The 19002-nt window shown below is 41.2% G+C and overlaps 1 non-coding gene across 1 annotated transcript; it reads left to right on the forward strand.

Moving 5' to 3' along the window:
• Positions 1–16507: 16507 nt before the first annotated feature.
• LOC144302772 (U6 spliceosomal RNA) lies at positions 16508–16614 on the forward strand. The gene has a single exon (XR_013369827.1). It is a non-coding gene; the product is annotated as a U6 spliceosomal RNA (small nuclear RNA).
• The last annotated feature ends 2388 nt before the right edge of the window (positions 16615–19002 follow it).

The following is a 19002-nucleotide window of genomic DNA, read 5'->3' on the forward strand; positions in this document are numbered from 1 at the left end:
ATGTTTATGAATATATACTATATATTTAAATTGAATTTAAATAACATTTAAAAAGTTAAAATGAATACAGTGGTTAAAAGTAAACTGAGGAAATCTCTAAAACAGAAACACATGAATAGGTGATAACAGTATGAAACTGGGACTCGAACTCTAGCATCTGATGGTTCCTGTGAGCACCGTCCTTAACCGGTATCCCTTTAGACCCAGTGGCTCAGCCACACCATGACATTTAAAGCCCTTCACATTGTGTATGTTTCAAATGTCCACTTGCACAAGTAGGAAAGAAGTGGGATACAGGGTTGAGGCCCAGATCAAGATAGATTGATCTGCAGGAACACCAGAAAGTCAGGAAAAAAAGAGAAGCAAGCTGAAATTCCAGGAGGAGGTATTCTTCACCAAAGAGTCAAGCAACTGAGTGTAGGCTCCCTTGTTCTGCATCATTTTGAGAACTGTGGTGACTAATACGTCTAAGGATGCTGCAGGTTGTGTGCACAGAAATCTTATCAAGAAATGGCAAACAAGACTTCCTCCTGCTAGAAGTTGAATGTCCAGAGTACCCTCTCTTACAGCAGGAGAGAAGAGAAAGAGAGAGGAAGAGAACGTGAATATTCAAGAAACGCAGACACCCCCCACCCCCCGCACTGGGATGCTGTAAAATACTGCAAAAGTATTGACTCTGTGTATTAATCAAGTGGAGGAGTGGCCACATGCAATTTCCCAAATACGGGGTAGTTATGGTTACTGCACTCTGGAAAGCAGGAGTGAAGGGGAAGTGTCACTTCAGATAACTGCACTGTAAGGAAAACAACAACTTAATAAAGTGGCAGCAGCTCCCTCACAGTTTAAAAACAGATGGGTTTTGCTACCCGGGAAGGAAGAATTTTTAGTCACGCTGCAATTTGGAGAGTCTGTCATCGTCTTTACTGAATCGTTAAAACTCTGAGAAGCTTAAGGAATGATAAAATTTCACTTCAGAAACTTGGGTGCTGTATGTCTCATGTGGCCGGCAGTATAAAACCATCATCACTTTCAAATCATGATACAGAGAACAGACATTTATATATTTGCAAACTTTGAATAGGATTTTGGCTGAAGTATTTATAGAATCTTTTTATGTTTTTTGTGATCCAATATCTAGGATGCTAACAAGCTGGCTAACATTCCAAAGCTAGACCCATGAATCATACATGTGAGTGCGTGCATGGGTGTGTGTGTGTGTGTATTCCCAGTGTGAAATGTACAGATCCCTTTCTGCTACAGATAGGTTGAGCAACTCTTTCCAGTATGTCCAGAAATTTCCCAGTATTAGCACTGGAAATTTCCATTTTCATTACCCTAGCCATAGGAACCTTAGGCTCAACCATTTCAGGTGCTATGATGAGTGGTAGTAGAGTCTTTTTTCCTTTTCTTTTTCCAACTTTATTGAGATATAATTGACATAAGTATTGATTTGATACATTTATCCATGGCAAGGTGGTGACCACCACTGTGTTGTCATATGATTGCTAGTTATTTTTTGCAGAACATCTAAGATCTACTCTCTTAGCAACTTTCAAATATATAAATACGGTGTTCCTATCTATACTCACGATGCTGCACATTAGAGCTTCAGGACTCAGTCATCTTCTAACTGGAAGTTTGTACTTTCCGGCCAACATCTCCCCAATTCCCTCACCCTTGGTAGCCACCATGTCTACTTTCTGTTTCTAGGAGTTTTTTTGTTTTTTTTTTTTAATTCTGTATGTAAGTGGTGCCACACAGTAATTGTCTTTCTCTGGCTTATTTCACTTAGCATAATGCCCTCTAGGACCACCCACATTACCCTCAAAAAATTAAAAATAGATCCAGCAACCCCACTTCTGGATATACCCCCAAAGGAAGTGAAGACAGAATCTTGAAGAGGTATCCACGCCTCCATGTTTATCACAGCATAATTCACAATAGAGCCTTTTTTCTTGATAGAAGTCTCTGGCACCTTAAGGAAGTCACAAAAACCCATTTGTTCCCAGATCCTGACATAAGAACCTTGCTTCCTTTCCATTTGGGACTGGAAACGAAATCACTGAAAAGAGAATATACATAGTCGGTAAATCTGGCCCACAAACAAACTTGGAATTAACAAGACTTCTGAATGTTCTTACATCACAGGCCCTGTAGGATGTTTAAGAGGAGTGACCATGACATTTTTTTAATGGTGGAAGCAGCCCTGATTAGTTCAGGAGACCTAGGTTCTTGTCCTGTTGCTGCTCTGACTGACTTTGTAATCTTGAGAAAGTAACTTCCCCTATGTGGTTGAATAGCCAACCGGTTGATTAGCCAACTGGTAGGTTGGGCAGGGTTCTTTTCCCAAGGCTCCAGCTCTCCGTATTATCCCTCCCAGCTGCATGCTGTTAACTCCACTTCTCTCTAATAACCTTCATAAGCTCGTGTGTCTCAGATACTGGGCAACATGAGGCAATAATATAGAGCTTCAATAGGACATTGTTCTTCAGGCTACCAGTAGGTTTCCACAGGAACCATAAGGTTACTGAACAACAGTTTTCAAGAACATTTACTCCCTGATAGGATTAACATCTCTCCCCAAACTCTGAAACCCTTTTAGAATTTCTACCATGTGAAAGCAAGTTACAAAATGACAATACACCTTTATGTCTAATTACTAATGAAAAGAGAAGTATACTGCATCATTTAATCAAACCAGCAGATAAGATGCCTTTATGGGATAGAAGAAACTATGCTGCAGTTTTAACTTATCTCCTTTAAATAGAGAGATGTCACATATTTTTATCAAAATGTTGTGTGCTTCTTCCCAATAACACGTGATTCTCATTTTTTTGGTTGCTGTTCCCATAATGACATTTATTTAAAATGCAAGATCTTTTCATACCCACATAGCCTCAATAAGATAAGACAATATTGTATCCATCATGGACTCATTATGAAAGTCGCAGAGCTTAACACAACAAAGCTTTGTCCCAGACTGCAAAGAACAAATTCATCTCCTTCGCCTTCACCTTTTAACCCTGTAAGTCACTATCAACAAGCCCAATTCTTTATATGTTCACACTTTTTTTGTTACAGAGGAGTAGGTCAGTAAAAATTAATTAAAAGAGTTGCTTGAGCAGAAAAAAGAAATTTACCGAGCAATTTCCCACTTCTTGGTGAAAAGCTCATCCCAGGCAATAGTGTCTCCTGAGCAAGTGGCTTTATTTCTGATTTAACAGTAGGATATTTCTTAGCTTCCTCATCCCATCTGCATCCATTTCACAATGACTGAACAAATGCAATTAGTTTGCAGTGAGCCAAGTAATGGCTTTCTTAAAGGACTGGGAACACTTTCTTAGACTAATATGTACGGACGCCTGCCGCAGCTTCTTCCAGACAGGCTCCCATCAGCACCAACCACGTGTATTTTTCTAGTGCGCCAAAGAGGACGTTTTTTACAAGAAAACAATACAAGGGCATTGAACACCTAGATGAGAATGTGGATGGGGAGAGAAGGGCCTCACTGCCATTTCTAGCTTGTGACCTCTACTTGGAAAGAAAAGAAACTGACACTCTTGGCATACCTACTTGATACTGGGTATTACACTAATGCTTTTACACATTACACAGCATTCTAGAATTTCAGTTCCATCACAGCAGAGACATCATCTGTTTTGCTCACCGCTGTATCCCTAGTACACACGGGAGGCATGCAAAAAATATTTGTTTGGGGAAGCAACCTGAAGACCCCTAGGAGTCATCTCCATCCTTGGATCTAATAGGATCCACGGCATTTTGTCGCTGCTGGGTGGTCCTAGAAACCAACTGGCTTCTCAGGAGTCATCATACCTGAGAATCCCCTGAAAACTTGAAGAAAGACTTTCAGAGTTAAGGAAATGTGGAAACATGTTCATGGGTCCATTTTACTCAATGCAGGGTCCATACGTGGATAGGACATGAAGGACCACTTATGGATAAAAGTATTTGAATGAGACTATTACTCTCCTCTAGGATTGTCCCTCTATCTTAACTGATTAAGTTACCTGACACTAATCTCTAGAGCACCTGCTCATCCAGTATTCTTCAGCCATAGTTATTCAATATTTATCTTCAATAATAAATACTTGAGAGTCTACTATGGTCATATAAACACTGTGCTAGGGAGAGTGGAAATTTCAAGCTGAAGCAGACACACAGCTACATTTGATCAGCTGGCCAGCACTAAGACTACTGTATTCCAAGGGCACCTGGCTGACTCAGTCAACTGAGCCTCTGACTCTTGATCTTGGGTCAGGTCCTGATCTCAGGGTCCTGGGATAGAGCCGTACGGCGGGCTCCCTGCTCAGCAAGGAGTCTGCCTCTCTCTCACTCCCTTCTCTCCTTATCCTACTCTCTCTCTCTCTTAAATAAATTAATAAATCCTAAAAAAGAAGACCCCTGCATTTCAGCCCCCTGATAATGATATTTCAACCAATGTAAGAAACATCGATTATAAGACACTTTCTGATTTCAGAAGCGATATTTTTAACTCTTCCTGCATTTAGTTCTGCTCTGTTTTGTCTTCTATCACTACACTGCCACTGACACACACAGAGGAACAAGATAGGAAATCTGAAAGTTCTTGATGGTTCAGGGTAGAAGTGGTGCTCTTCTCACTGGAGAGGATGATGTAGTGTGAACCCCATTAAACTCTCCATCCCAAGCCTCAGTATCCCATTACCACAATCTACTATATCACTTTCTTTTGAATACAGAGTTTGCACACACACATAGTTGAATTTAAATGGGAATTGACAGTAAAAATACATTTTTAATGACAAAGTGAAGTGATATGAAAATTGGAAAAAAACAGATTCTTATGCTTGTATACTTCTTGATAGAGCTATATTTAAATTCAATTGCTACACATTTTAAAAAATCTAATCTTTTCATAATCAGTGCAAAACTATTTGGAAGGCTCAATTCTACATGCTTCAAGTGCTTTTCCAACTAGTTACTATAACATTTATATCTTCAGATTTATTTCAAAGCCTGAAACCAATATTGCTTATGTTTCTGTAGCCAAGAGGAACTTGCCCAAACAACTTACTTTTTAAAAAGAAATTAAAAGTAATTATAAAAAATCATTTTTATCTTCTTTGGTTTGAGGGCCAGAGGAAAGAAATTTACCACTACTAAATAGATTTTTCCATACAATTAAATCAAGATTTGCTGATTACAAATGACTTCTAATACTGAATCTTGGAAAATTTCTAAGGTGTGGAAACTTGATCAGCAAAGAAACCATAGTTTCCTGGAAGGCTTTCTCTTTTGTAAACTTATCATAGCAAAGACACTCAAATAAGAAAGCAAACTGCTTAAGTATGAACCCCCTGAACCATCCGCCTCCCAAAGGGAAGGGGTGGGTACTGGGTTTCCTAACTTGGCAAGTAACAGGCTGGTAATAAATGTGTATTCATTGAATGGATAGACGGACAGATGGATGGATGGATGATATCCATAACCATGTAAGAAGCAGCTATGACAAGCAAAGGGCTCCGGACCCATAGTACATTAAGTAATAGCTATAGGAAAAACAGTGTGGAGATCCACTTAATAGGACACATTATCTGAGAACAAGTTAGATAAAACAGAGATCGTTGTTTGTTTCCAGTAGAGATCACGAATTTATTGTAATCTGTAAAGCTAGAGAGATTGTGCATATCTACATAGAGCAGGGAGGCAAACTCAAGCAGAATCTAGATGGGCTTTCTAAAGTGGGTTATTTGAAGAGCCATAGAGCCCAGGTACAGCTCTGTTGGCTTCCCATTGTGGACTCTGCAAGACCTAAATAGAGCTCATGCAGGTTACTTAAAAAGTTGAATGACTTCCTAAAAAATTGAAGGACTTCATGAATCATTTCTTGGAGATTGCACAATTTATAGCAGAATACAGGAGCAGTAGACTTCAACCCCTTGCATTTTCAATCTATATCCAGAGCTGATTCTCTTAAGCATAATGCTTTCCTGAGTGTCTGGCAGGAAGGCCAGAACCAAGACTTATGGATGTGTGTCCTAAAAATCACTGCTACAGTGGCCCAAGGTAAACAAAACAGTCATTTGCCCCAACACTTGCCTCATCACATTTTCTAATCTAAGTGAAAGGGCAGATTCTGATATTGAACAAATTTGTACACTATCAATGAAGCCTTTCTCACTGGCCCCAGTGAAGGGCAAGAGGAAAAGGCAGGCCAGGGAGCATCTTGCTTGGACACATGCTCTGCCCCAGCAGCAGAGGCTCAGTGGCTGCAGAACTGCTGAGCTGGCTTTTACTTTGCCTCAGGTGTCACTGGCAACATTGTCAGTTGAGCAAGGATTGCTGAATCTTTATTCTTGGCAATGAGGTGAGAAATAACAAGTGCACAGCTGGATTTTCTGATCACAGGCAGTGCTTGCTGAGGCCGAGACTTGGGGAGGGTGGGAGTCATCTTTTCATGTGCTGAGTAGGCAAGCTGGACGTCAAAATCTATAAAATCGAAGAGGAAATCTTATATTTTGTCTGTTTCCAGTTTTCAGATATTCTTTTTTTAAAAATAGCAATTTTATTTTAGGTGATTAGATGAAACAAGTAAGAACACCCTCCCCACCCTCCACAAAAAAATGAAAATCATTGGATTTAAATAATTTAAATACAAATTCTGTCTTCTCTTTACAGCTTGTCTACTAATATCTTGCAAGCAGAGATCTTGCCTCCTATCTCTTTTATGCCCCACAGTACCATTTTGACACCATACATATGGCAGGAAGTGAATAAATACTTTTGGAAGGGGTGAAAGAATCCACACTTAACACAACTTCACCCTCCATCAAGCAAAAGTATGCAGGCCTGAAAGGAGGCATAAATACGAAGTGTAGAATGAAAACTTTGCAACTAAAATATTTAGAAGGAAATACCCCTAGTAGAGGCAGCAAGGACTTTTGAGCAAGAGCAGCTGGTTTCAAGTCCTGGCTCTACCACCTTCTCTCTGTGTGACCATCAGGAAATTATCATATTTCTGGAGCTTGATCACTGACTTTGTAGGGTTTTATGATGCTGTGAAAAGCCTAACTTAGATTAATGTCACCCCTCTGTTCTAAGACCTCCCTCCACCGGCTTCCTGTATCATGCCAAGCAAAAGCCAATGTCCTTATGAGAATATTCTCCCCACCTTGGCCTCAACCTTTACTTTCTAGAGGAGCAGAACTAAGATGGATCTTATATATTTTGTTGATTTATTTGTTGACAATACGTATTGCTCATTTAGTGTCTGTCTTCCTCCTACAATGTAAACTCAGTGAGGACTAGGAATTCAGACTTTATTTACAGCACTTTGAATGGTCCCTGGAACTCCATAAATATTTGTTAAATGAATGGATGAGTTTCTAGCACAATATCTGGCACCTGGGAGCTGCACACTAAATGGAGATTTTCACCATTATTCTTATTACCGAGGATCTTCAGGATAAGCTAAGCTATATATTGTGTGCTTTACATTACACACAAAAATCAGCCTTTCTAGTAAAAGCCATAAACATGTACAGTAAAAAGTTTTCATATAATAGTTTTAAGACCTCATTTCCTGGATGGGATTTCTCTTTCTTTCTTTCTTTCTTTCTTTCTTTCTTTCTTTCTTTCTTTCTTTCTTTCTTCCTTCTTTCTTTCTTCTTTCTTTCTTTCTTTCTTTCTTTCTTTCTTTCCTTCCTTTTTTTAAACTTAGTTCTAATTATACCCCAATGTTCTCACCAATGGAATTATAAAGGAGAAAATGGGGGAAATAAAACATTGGACGAAAATAGAGATTGAGAGAGAGCAATAAAAGGAATCGGAGACACGGCCAAAGAGTAAAGAGGGACTAAAGAAAGAAGCCTAACATGGGAGGCTGTATGTGTCTAGGTAGGAAGAGCATCCCTGGATGCCTGTTATTATATAAGAAAATGGGGTAAAGGACATAGAGAATGAAGAGCCATTACAGAAGGAAGAGCTGTTGGAGAAGAGCTGTCAAAGAAGGGGGAAGAAACACATTTTTGCAATGCCGAAGCCAACTTTGTAACTTTGAGATGCCAATTTGAGCACTTAAGAAACACTTTTTTCCTTGCAGATATTTCTCCTAGTTGCCAACAAGTTGTGGAAATTATATTGATTCCATTCACATAGTTCATAAGAGGCGTACTCTCTCAGATATTTGGATTTCAAAGATTTCTTCAGAGTTGCTAACATTAAAAAAATGTTCATTTCATAATTACATATCTGGAAAATGGAAAATAATAAAAGAAAAAGCTTCTATGACAATTAGAGACCTTTGTAAGGTAGTGATATTTTTAATTAGCAAAGAAAAATAAATACTATATATCATAAACAAAAACTAGTATGAAGATATAAAAGAATGCAACATTTATGATAGCAAAAAGAGAAGAAAATATTTACGCATAAATCTTACAAAAGAATGAAACTCACATGAAGAAAACTAGAAAACACTTCTAATAGATGCAAAAAAATAGCCTTGAACAAATGGGAAGACATTCTTCATTCTTAGGAAGATTTGACATCAAAAAGTTGTCACTAAACTAATGTGTAAAGTTAATGTGATTTAAATATGAAAAATTATCAGATTTTTTCCTCTGAGGAGGCAGGTTAATAATAGAATAATGGACAAGCAAGCTGAACACTCTTCAAAAGAAAAAGAATGGGGGAGGGGAGGGTGGCTGGACCTACCAGATATTCAAACACAGTATGAAGCTTCTATGATTTAAAAGGCTTTCTAGGGGCACCTGGGTGGCGCAGTTAGTTGAGTGACCAACTCTTGATTTTACCTCAGGTCATGACCTTGGGGTCTTGGGATTGAGGCCCGAATCTGACTCTGTGCTCAGAGAAGTCTGCTTGTCTCTCTCCCTCTGCTCCCCACCCATTACTTGCTCTCTCTCAAATAAATAAATAAATAAATAAATAAATAAATAAATAAATGGCTTTCTACTGGTACTTGAATAAACATACATGACATGGGATATAAAATCCAGCAACGTGAAATAAGTCAATTGGAGAAGGACAATTATCACATGGTCTCAGTCATATGTGTTATATAAGAAATAGTGTGAATTCCCCTGTAATCTCAGAGTGAATAAAACTTTCTTAATTATGATTTAAAATCTAGAAGCAGTAAGTCAAGAGATTGATTACTCTGATTACAGAAGGCAAAAAAATTAAGCATAAGCAAGGTGAACAGACAAATGACACACACAAAAATACATTAGAGAGTCAATAAATCTAATGTATAAAGAGGTTCTAAAAATAAGAGGAAGAAAGGCCAACAACTCTATCAAAAAGTCTAGATTTAGACATAAATAGATAGTTTATGGGGAAAAAATGTGACTGACTCTTAAACAAATAAAAGGATGTTCAAAGTTATTCATAATAAGAGGACTGCAAATTGAAAGTATACTGAAATACCATTGGATTGAAACACATCAGATATGGTTACATCTGTATGTTCACAATGACATATACAGGCACAAAAAGTCTTTGTTATTCCTCCATGGAGGATGCCTGAGAAGCAATTCATTTCTGTGAAAATAAGCAGGTGAAGAGAAAGAAGCATTTACCTTGCCTTTCCTAAATGGACTGTAGTTCAGTATAATCAAAGAGGTGATAAAGGGAGTTTTCACTTTATAGAACTGTTCCAGCTAATACGTGAAGAATGATGGAATTGAAAGAACACTCATTTGTAACCCCTAATGAATTAATGGATTGGCAAAATTCCCAAATTTGACAATACGTATTGCTCCTTTACCCTACCTATCTCACTTCTAGGATCTAACCCAGTGATACACTGGCAAAAATGTGAAAACCTGTATCCAAAAGGGCTGTTCATTACAAAACTATTTGTGAGGTTGCACAAAACTTGGGGAAACTCAATTGTCCATCAGTTAGATGCAAGGTGAATTGACCAGATATCTCTACAAAGTTCTAGGATACTTTGTAGTATTACAAAAGAATAAAAAGAATGGAGAGGATTTTCATTATGAAGTGATCTCTAGGGTGTATGGTCAAATGGAAAAAGCAAGGTGGAGAATTATAAATGTAACAGGCTAAGAAAAAAGGGGAATATGAATATACACAGAAATTTGCTTAAAATAAACAAAAATTAATGGTTGCCTATAGAAAAAAGAAGGAATTGAGGGGATAGAGATTAAAGCTAGACTTCTTTGAATAACTCTTATTCAGTAGATTTAATCTTAAGAGCATAGTTATAAAACAAAATTAACTTAAAAAAAGTAATACCTGGGATCCCTGGGTGGCTCAGCGGTTTAGCGCCGCCTTCGCCCAGGGCCTGATCCTGGAGACCCAGGATGGAATCCCACGTCAGGCTCCCTGCATGGAGCCTGCTTCTCCCTCTGCCTGTGTCTCTGCCTCTCTCTCTCTCTCTCTCCCTCTCTCTCTCTCTCTCTCTCTCTCTCATGAATAAATAAATAAAATATTTTTTAAAAATTCCTAAGAATTAAAAATTAAGTGAACCAAATGAACTTAAATGATATTGAATAGATGGTATAACCACACAAAGGAACTATTTCAAATACTGCTAAAACACATGCCTGACTGTACATCTCCAGTGACAATTATCCAAGGCAAAAATAAGTTCAAACAAGTCTTAAATTGTTTTCAGTAAATAAGTTGCTCCTGCAATATGTTGATATTGTGATTTGAAATTTGTATGTGTGTATTATGGGATAATGCAAATGATTAATTGCATTGGTGTTACTGAGATCCTGAATTTTAGGGTAGAAGAAAAAATACAGTGTAAGATTGATGAGGCTAAGTTAAAACACTATAGCCCTAAATTTTGAATTCGAAGTTGCAGCATGAACTCTGTTATCTTAAACAGCAAATAAACAAGCAAAAATATATCCTATCTCTGTGTACTGCAAGTCCCAGAACCAGTGACCAGCCCAACAGCGATGAGAAGCCCTAGGACCTAGATTTTGGTCTTGACATCAATTTTCCCATTTAAGGGAATAAGTGCTCCTTGGAAAATAGGCTTTTATAGTTCTGGGGCAAAAATGTATGAGATGAGTCTGAATATCTTATCATACCAGAAAGCAAGGAAGCTCTCAAAGATTGCTAGGGTTCTATCAAAATAACTTGGGGTCCAAGTGGAAACAACCCAAATGTCCATCAACCAATGGATGGGTAAATAAAATGTGTATCCCCACAGAATGGAATATAATTTAGCAATGAAAGGAAACAAAGTATAGATACCCATTACAGCCTGAATGAACTTTGAAAACATTTTGTTTAGTAAAAGAATCCAGGCACAAAAGACCACATATTGTATCATCCTATTTATATGGACTGTCCAGAACAGGGTTATCCATGGAGGCAGAAAGTCAAACCATGGTTAACCAGATCTGAGGGTGTGAGGGAGGAGGACCCAGGTGGAGGGAAACCAGGAGTTACTCCTAATGGATACGGGACTTCTTTTTAGGGTGACAAAAAATATTCTAAACTTGATTGTAATGATGGCTGTGCAACTCTGAATATAGTAAAAACCATTGAATTATAACCTTTAAATGAGTAAATTGTATGGCATGTGAATTATACATCTCAACAAAACTATTTTAAAAATCCAGGGACCAACTTGGTTGAAGACCATCAAATTCAATTTTCAATAAGGAAAATCAATTCATTGGATTAAAACATCTAAAATATGGTTAAACCCATAATTTCATAATGATACTAAAAAAAAAACTCTTGATAGTTTTTGAAAAAAAAAAAAAAAAAAGCCCAGGAACTCATTATTATTAAAATCAGTAAGTAAAGAGAAAAAATTCAAGCATTTAGCCTGCTCTTCCTCAATGAACTATCCCTCAGGGTTATTAAATCTGTGATAAGGGGTAACTTTTACTTTATAGAAATAACGCAGCTAATAAATGAAGAGTAAGAATGAGACCATCATCACTTTGCAATCTCTAATAAAATAATGGATTTAGTTAATTGAGGATTGTTTCGCATAGCCCTCAGGCTAAGACTGGTTTTGTATTTTTAAAGAGTTGGAAAAGAGAAAAAAGAATGTGCTCCTTCATAGAGTCCAACACAAGAGAGAGCCAGGTTCTCCTTGCTTACTTCTGGTGTAAGGAAGCTCACTCCAGCACCCCAGCAGCAACCTTGCCAAATAAACCAAATCGGAATCTGATCCTCCATCCTCCTACCACTTCATAGGAAGGACAACCTGGGAATTTAATGATACTGAGTCATTTCTTTTTTTTTTTTAAAGATTTATTTATTTATTTATTCATAGAGACAGAGACAGAGAGAGGCAGAGACACAGGCAGAGGGAGAAGCAGGCATCATACAGAGAGCCTGATGTGGACTCGATCCAGGGTCTCCAGGATCACGCCCTGGGCTGCAGGCGGCGCTAAACCGCTGCGCCACTGGGGTTGCCCCCGCTGAGTCATTTCTGATACAAAATTCTGTTACTTTTGTTTATATATGATGATACATAATATGTAATACATGCTTATATACTTTACCTATTTTAAACACCTGACAAGTCGCTGAAGTTGCTGTGAAGCCAATTTTATGATAGCCAGGAGCACCTACCTCTGCACCTCACCACCCCCTCTCCTTTGGTCTCCAGCTGGCCTCTCCTGCATTTAGGCCCCACATGCCCCATCCCCTGCAGTCTTCTTTTCACCAGATAGGAACAAAGAAAGGGCCCCCACAAAGAGACCCTCTTCTCTGCAAGAATCAGACCCCCAAGACTAAGTATCTTCAATCAGAAATGCTGCTCCTTGGGGGGCAGCTCCAGGGGGCTCAGTGGTTGAGTATCTGCCTTTGGCCCAGGGTCCTGGGATCGAGTTCCACATCGGGGTCCCCGCAGGGAGCCTGCTTCTCCCACTGCCTGTGTCTCTACTTCTCTCTGTGTCTCATGAATAAATAAATAAAATCTTAAAAAAAAAAAAAAAACACTGCTTCTTTTTCTTCTGAAAGAAGAGGGAAGCAGTTTCCACCTACTCAGCATCAAATACAGAGCTTTTGGAAACCTGCTTGCATGCATTGTACCCAAGAACTTCCCCCAGACTGCCAGAAGTGGCCGTGGTTCCCGGGTTCCCCACGTTTATGAATTTTGCCCTATGCAAAGCCCATCAGAAAGCTTTAAGCATGGATCTACGTGACCACTGCCGATGTCTTCCTTGGTCACCACCCAGGGGTGGGAGGCTCCTGAACAAGGACAGGAGCCAGAGAGGGAGCCGGCACAGGCAGCAGCTGGAATTTGGGCGCGGGGCAGCTCTACCCATGCAGGGAGAGATCTGGTGCCTTGTTACTCAGACTGCAGTTCAGGCCGCCCCCTCTCCATCCCACTGCTAGTGTCGATCCTGGGTTTTCCACTTTTTCATCTCTGCAATGACACCGTCTCTCCCTAAACCCAGATTTTCATTGTCCCTTCCCATTGGAGCAGGAGCACCAGACTGCTTCCTGACCCCACGGCTCCCTCACTCCCCAGCTGGCCTGAGGCACCCCAGGGAGTCTGACAAGCCTTGCCATGTCTTCCCACCTTTGCCTCCCCTTGCCCCCCACCCCCACCATCCCATGTTTCTTCTTAGTCACCTGGTATCTTTGGGGAAAAAAGTACTCTTCCAAACCAAAACTGTGCTAAGATATTTGTGTTTAACAGCAGTTGGTGCTTTTTGAGAATCATCCACAGAGGCTGTTGCATTTGAAAAGCAGGTGCCAGGGGCGCCTGGGTGGCTCAGTGGTTGAGCAGCTGCCTTTGGCTTAGAGTGTGATCCCGGGGTCCTGGGATCGAGTCCCACATCAGGCTCCCCAAGGGAGCCTGCTTTTCCCTCTGCCTGTGTCTCTGCCCCCCTCTCTCTCTGTGTATCTCTCATGAATAAATAAATAAAATCTTTTTAAAAAAGAAAAGGAAAGCAGGTGCTGGGGAAAACCAATGGTCACAACTAAAACACCCCAACTCTGGAGCTTGCTTTCCAGGCTCTGTGTGGAGTGGGTGCTGGGGGCCCTGCCCAGATCCTCCTTACTGGCTGGAAGTCATCTTGGTGGGTGCTAATCCCATGTGACTGGTGTCCCCCAGAAAGGGAGGATTTGGGCGCAAACACACAGAGAGGGAAGAGGATATGAGGAAAAACAGGAGAAGACGGTCATAGGCAAGCCACAGAGAAAAGCCTGGAACAGATCCTGCCTCACCGCCCTCAGAAGAGACCAGCACTGCAGGCACCTCGGTTTAGACTCCTGGCCTCCAGAGCTGGAGGGTAATAAATGTCTGTTGTTTAACCTTCTGCTCTGTGGCTCTTTGCTGACAATCCTAGGACACTAACAAGGCCAGTGACTCACTCCTGCCCCTTCTCCTGAGCATCCCTGTCGTCCAAGCCAGCGAATGTTACCCTGCCACCCGCCCTCACAGCCAGTGATCAATGACCAAACATGGAACTACAAAAAGCTGGCCTTCCTGTCTTAAAGGGAACCAACTGCATGGCATGACGCATGCTCCAGAGCCTTCCACGGGATCAAGTGGAAGCTGGCCTCCAGTGGAGCTATGTCCTCACCTAGCTGCCCCTCTTGTCCTGAGAGCACTTTTTCAATAAACCCCTTGCACGAGTTCCCTGTCTCAAGTTCTGCTTCTGAGAGCCTGACGTTAGACACTTAGCAACTGAAGAAGAGTGTCTGGGTGGGTGGGATCTTTCTGGCCCCCAGGGCGACCTCACACCACCAAGGCAGGTCCTGACTCCACCCCCATCTCCTGGTCTCCAGCTTGGCTTCCTTTCTCCCAGAAACCTCATGGTGTTGACAGCGGGGACACGGGGGCAACCCAGAAATCCAACACTGTCAGGCGTGTTCAGGGACACGGAGTCCCCCCTTCTCTCCACTGAGCTGCAAAGCAGAGCCCCAGGGACACTGGCAGATTTTATCCCCCACTGAATTGTCACACTGCAGCTATGGCTCCTTCCCCATTGACTCAGCTTCTCAATGCATTTTAATGTGCTGCTGTGGTGGGGATGCCTGGGGCTCATTAGAGAAGCTGCTCAAGTCCTCATCAGCAAGCCTCACTAATGTGACAGATGGAGAAAGAAAAAAAAGAAAGAAAAAGAAGAAAAAAGAAAGAAAGAAAGAAAGAAAGAGAAAGAAAGAAAGAAAGAAAGAAAAGAAAGAAAGAAAGAAAGAAAGAAAGAAAGAAAGAAAGAAAGAAAGAAAGAAAGAAAGAAAGAAAGAAAGAAAGAAAGAAACCTTACTGCTTTAAGATTCACTAGGGGGAAAAATCCACCCATTTTCCCACTAGATTTCATGTAGCTAAAAGCTTCATCTCCGAGTTTTCTCTTGCAAAGAGAAGAAAGTATTTTTCTCTCATTTTGCAGGTGTTTGGGGCAAGAGGTGGGACTCTCGTGTTTTGTTTTCCTTATTTTTTTTAAACCTTTGATTGGATTCCTCACTCAAGTAGAGCCCTAAAAGCTCATGGGAAGGAAGGGGGAGATTATATAAATCACTTTCCCTTTGATCGTGTTTCAGCAGGTCCAGGCAAACCCACGCTTACAATTTATAAATGGTTTCCACGTGTTTGCATAGTAGACGGTTTTGAGGGCATCTGCTTGCTCTTGGAAGCCTGCTCCCTGCTGAATACTGCTGCTCACGCCTTAGCAAAGCATCTCAACGGCAAGTCAATTCCAGAGTAAAAAGACTTCAGAAGCTCCTCCGTCCAGCCAGCTTTCCAAGGCAAAGCTACTGGGGAGTTGTCTCGAGAGATCAAGTGTTTTCCTTTCAGGAAACATTCCAGAATATTCAGCCAAAGTTCTAAAGTCGTCGGTATTTTAAAATACAGCTGCAATATCAGGAGAAGAAATTCAGTCCTTTTTCTGTTCAGGTTTCTCTCAGCCAGGATTTCACATCGTCCTCTGAGTCATCCCAGAATTGACGCCGTTTTAGTCTGTCTTTTTTATTTCTTACTTTTTATGGACATTGTTTTCCTTTTTGCACCCTAATCATGATCCTATTTTGTAATCTGGCCAGTCACTGTAATTCCACTCTGATTTGTGAAAATACGCTACTTGTCTAAGCATCCTAGATGGGAGACTGAAAGATAAGCAAGATGGAAAAACCTATGCTCAAGAATTCTACGGTCAAGTCAGAGGTAAATCAAAAACCACCTCAGTAAATGTGGGGCTGAATACAATGCTTATCACAACAATTCTGCAAAGTGATGCAAGGGTGGGTGAGAGTGCCCTGCCAAGAGCATTCAGGTCGGATTTGAGGACTTCGACAGTTAGAAATGAGAGGGACGTGGGTGGGGAATGTAAACATATTTTCCGTGGAAGGACAACCTGTGCAGAGGCCCAGGGGTAGGGGAACACAGGCCATGTCCACTGCATGGAAACCAATCCAGTGTGAGCAAAGCATGGAGGATGGGTAGATAAGCAGTGAAGACAGCAAAGGTAGGTCAGTGCTGGTCAGAAGGTCCCTTAAAGGCTCAAGAGAAGACTTTTACCTTTATGTTAAGAAACTAGTGCTTGCTTCGGCAGCACATATACTAAAATTGGAACGGTACAGAGAAGATTAGCATGGCCCCTGCGCAAGGATGACACGCAAATTCGTGAAGCGTTCCATATTAAAAAAAAAAAGAAGGAGCCATTAAAAATGTTTTGACCAAATGAGGGACCTGATTATATGTGTTCTGTGTTAGTTTTTCTAGGACTTCTGTAGCAAAGTACCACCACCAATTGGGTGGTTCAAATAACAGAGACTTTTCTCACAGTTCTGGAGGCCTGACAATTAGGCTGTGAGCAGAGTTGGTGTCTCCTGAAGCCTCCCTCCTTGGCTGTCCTCCAACCCCAGAGAGCCGTGTTCTTCCTGTGTCTCTTCATATGCTCTCTCTGTGTCCTAATCTACTCTTCTCATAAGGACACCCCAACATTCCTCACTTTAACTTAATTACCTCTTTCAAGAGCTTATCTTCAAATACAGTCACATTCTGAGGTTAGGGGTTAGGGCTTCAACATGTGAATGAAGGTGGGGCACAATTCGGCCCATGACATTGTCTCTATAAAAAATGCCCTGAAGGAGGATGGAGACAGAACAGAGCAAGAAGGCAATGGAGCATGGGAGGCTGTTAGAATCTGGCACAGTGGGTCAGTGAGAAACAATGAGTGGCCCAGGGAGTAGGACTTGTGGACATTTTGCAAAGGTTGATGTTGGGGAGAACAGTGAGGAAACAAAGATAACCCCATGAATCTCCATGAGCAGGCTTGAACCTGGCATGGACCTTTGCATATAACAGCTCATCAATAAGAAGGAAGGAAAGGAAGGAAGGAAGGAAGGGAGGAAAGAAAGGGAGGAGGGAGGAAGGAGGGAGGGTAGGAGGACAGAAGGGAATAAAATAGTAACAGACAATTGGGGCAAAGACTAGAATGGAAAGCAAATGTACCTTTAACAATACTTTTGTTTTGCTTGGATTTTATAAAAATCACATGTGCCTATTCAAAAAATCAAAAACAAAAATAAAAAATAATAATTGCAAAACTTCAAAGGATTTCCCATTATGGGGTGGTTTTCCATGTTAGTGGACTCTCTCCTTGACACTGAGGCATGTGTGTTGAGGACACGATCCTGGAAAACAAGCCAGTGAGGAAATCATAGTGATGAAAGGTGAGGTCAACTTTCAGAAGTCGTTAAAATTCACCAGAACCACAACAAAATAGTTATTTAGAGAGAGCAATATGATATAAGAAAGGTTAATCTTGAGCTCTCCCAAGGAGATTCAGTTACTTAAGGTCCCTCCCTCTTCCCCTAAAAAAGCTCATTAAAAGGGGGGAGTGAATAAGATGACACCTCTACAGTTGTTAGCACCCTCGCAGGGCAGAGGAACTGCTTGATACATGTTAGCTGTCATCGTGGCACCAACAGCCTCCTATCTGTCATGGATCACATATGGTTCACATGGACCAAAGGGAGGCAGCTATTTGGGCTGATGCCCCCAGCAGCTCTTCCACTCCTTACTGGCCATCAGAATCCCAACTGTGCTCAGGAGTTGGAAGGCTCTGTGCTTCTGAGAACCAGACTCTCTCCAGTCTGAATCTTGATTGGTCTAAGCCAGTCACTACCATTTTATACCACTGGTGGGTGACTGATTCAGGTCTGGAAAGGAAATGCAGTCATGGCCAAGTGTCATGAGAGGGGGGAATCTGCTGGGAAATATCTGGGAAATTATTCCCTGCTCAAAAAAAAAAAAAAAAAAAAAGGACAGAGCTGCCATCTGTGTGGCATGCCTGGAATTGTAGCAGCCTTCTTTGAACTGTGAGGGAAACCAGACTAACAGGACAAGCCAAGCCACTGAGGGTAGCAGGGAGATCAAGTGGGGTGAATTCAGTCCCAGCTGATTTCGTTGTTAGCTTATCCGTGGCTTGCTACCAAAAGTACCCTAATCCGTATGACTCCTTTTGGTCCAAGTAGAAGCCTTTGGCTTCTCTTCAACTGGCACGTCTCTGCTTCTTCACCCAAACTAGGAGCAGAGTCTGGAGGTCCCTGGGCAGGGCTCTGTACACCAGCACTCATGCCAGAGCAGGTTACACATCCCTGAAACAGCTTCCTTTTGGAAGAACCTAGGAGAACAAGTACAAATTCCTGGTAGCCAAGGCACACACATTTCATGCTGACTCCCTCCCAAGTTGGGCCTTCTGTTCTGGAGTGGCTCGAGTTGCTTTTCCCTGGGCTCCTTCCAATGCTTTCGGCATCCTGGTGTTCATGTTTCTAAACCCCAGTGCAGAATTCCAACTGTGGGCTCGTCAGTTTTCTCCAGACTATGTTCTTAGTGTTTGCCAGGCTTCTTTTCTGATATGAGTCACAATGCTTTTCCTACTTTATCTGCTGATAAAGAAACAATTCAGCCTCTCCACCCTGCAACCCTGGGCTTTCTGCCATTCTTCCCAGATCCAAGCTCCCTGCTGGACCTGAAATAGTAGCAATCATAACAGTGCCTTGCATCGCACGACACAGTTCTCAATA

Source organism: Canis aureus, chromosome 31 (assembly GCF_053574225.1).
Source record: "Canis aureus isolate CA01 chromosome 31, VMU_Caureus_v.1.0, whole genome shotgun sequence".
NCBI lineage: Eukaryota > Metazoa > Chordata > Mammalia > Carnivora > Canidae > Canis > Canis aureus.